Below are 2,177 nucleotides of genomic sequence, written 5' to 3' on the forward strand. Positions count from 1 at the left end.
TCGACTTTTGAGGCATTAAATCTTTTCTGTCTCCCAATTCCTCTAGTCGAAGCCTCACTTGCTTTCTCCAAGGTGGAATGGCATTCAAGTGAGCTACCATCTCCATCTTTTCCTCGTCTAACTCGTCCTCCTGCTTTTCCGTAGTTAGAGTGGCCTCCAATGGTTCTTGCAATCCATCCTGCACAAAATCACAAACGAGAGAATCTAAGACATCAACACGAAAACAACTATCATTGTGCATTGTGTGCTTGAGAGTATTAAAGACATCAAAAATAATTTCTTCTTCTCCAACTCTCAGTCTCAATTTTCCCTCGTCAACATCAATCAGTGCTTTCCCTGTAGCCAGAAATGGTCTCCCTAGGATTAAAGGCATCTCTAAATCTTCCTCCATGTCAAGTACTACAAAATCTGCAGGAAAAATAAACTTATCCACTTTCACCAAGACATCTTCGATAATCCCACGTGGATACTTGACAGATCTGTCAGCCAGCTGCAATGACATCCTAGTTGGCTTGGGTTCACCCAATCACAGTCTCCTAAATACAGAATAGGACATCAAATTAATACTCGCACCAAGATCACATAGAGCTTTATGAAAATTAATATCACCAATAATGCAAGGTATAGAGAAACTCCCTGGATCTTTTTGCTTTGGAGGCATCTTGTTTTGAACTAAAGCGGAGCAATTTTCAGTCAAGTTCACAGTCATATGATCTTCTAGCTTCCGCTTATTCGCCAAGATATCTTTCAAGAATTTTGCATAACTTGGCATATTCAATAAGGCATCAGCAAAAGGAATGTTAATATGCAGTTTTTTGAATACCTCAAGAAATTTACCAAATTGTGCATCTAACTTAGCTTTCTTCATTGCTGCGGGGAAAGGTGGAGGGATAACAATTTTATTCGGTGCAGTAGGTGTAAATGTAGAGTTAGAAGACTTACCTCCTTGATGTTCCACCTCATCCTCACCATGCTTGGTCCTTTCCTCATTAGACTCGAGTGCTCTTCCACTACGCAATTCCACAGCTTTCACTTGCTCTCTCGGGTTAGTCTCCGTGTTGCTTGGCAAAGTTCCTTGCTCCCTATTAGCAATTAACTTAGCCAACTGCCCAATTTGATTCTCTAACCCCTTTATGGATGCATCCTGATTCTGAAATCTCGTCTCGGTTGCTGAAATAAATTTAGTCATCATTTGCTCTAAATTTGACTTCTCCTCCCTAGGCGGTTCTGGCTTGAATCCTTGGTGCATCCCATGTGGTGGACCTCTTTGTTGGCGGTTTTGGTTGTTTTGACCTCCCCACGAAAAGTTTGGGTGATTCCTCCATCCCGGATTATAAGAGTTTGAATAAGGGTCATTTCTAGGACGGTTCTGGAATCCCACGTGTTTTGCTCCCTCATGCACATAGAATGGATTGCCATCTTGGCAATCCTGCACGTCATGCTCACCTCCACACTTATCACAGAAAATCTCTTGCAGACGCATAGCCGATCCACTCGCACTCATCCCATCAATCTTTCTGTTCAAAGCCTCTAACTGTGCTGACACCGCAGACAAATCAGTAACTTGATTAACTCCAGCACCTCGTTTCTGCCTATCGGAATGAGGATGATAGCTACTAGCAGCCATCTCCTCCAATAATTCATATCCTTCCTCAGCCGTTTTTCTCAGCAAGTTACCACAGGCAGCAGCATCTATCATGGTACGGTTAGGAGTAAGCAGACCGTAGTAAAAAGTTTGAACAACTAACCCAAGAGGTAGCTCATGGTGTGGACATCTCCTCAATAAATCCTTGTATCGCTCCCACGCCTCGTAAAGTGACTCAAGCTCATATTGAGCAAAAGTAGTAATGTCGGCTCTCAGCTTCATAGTCTTCGACGGAGGAAAGTACTTGATCAGGAATGCCTTCGCCATATCCTCCCATGTAGTGATAGACCCTACAGGCAAACAGTTTAACCACGCCTTAGCTTTATCTCTTAGTGAAAATGGAAATAAACGCAAACGAACAGCATCATCAGACACAGCATTAAACTTAAAAGTATCGCAAATTTCAAGAAAATCAGCTATATGAGAATTAGGGTCGTCAAGTGCACTTCCCCCAAATTGAACAGTGTTTTGAATCATCTGAATGATAGCTGGCTTGATCTCAAACTGGTTAGCTCGGATGACTGGTCTCACG

The 2,177-nt window shown here is 42.5% G+C and overlaps 1 non-coding gene across 1 annotated transcript; it reads left to right on the plus strand.

Annotated features, from left to right (window-relative positions):
- Nucleotides 1-1,757: 1,757 nt before the first annotated feature.
- On the plus strand, nucleotides 1,758-1,864 carry LOC140808525 (small nucleolar RNA R71). Its single transcript, XR_012112945.1, has one exon. It is a non-coding gene; the product is annotated as a small nucleolar RNA R71 (small nucleolar RNA).
- The last annotated feature ends 313 nt before the right edge of the window (nucleotides 1,865-2,177 follow it).

Source organism: Primulina eburnea, chromosome 12 (genome assembly GCF_022965805.1).
Source record: "Primulina eburnea isolate SZY01 chromosome 12, ASM2296580v1, whole genome shotgun sequence".
Classification (NCBI taxonomy): Eukaryota; Viridiplantae; Streptophyta; class Magnoliopsida; order Lamiales; family Gesneriaceae; genus Primulina; species Primulina eburnea.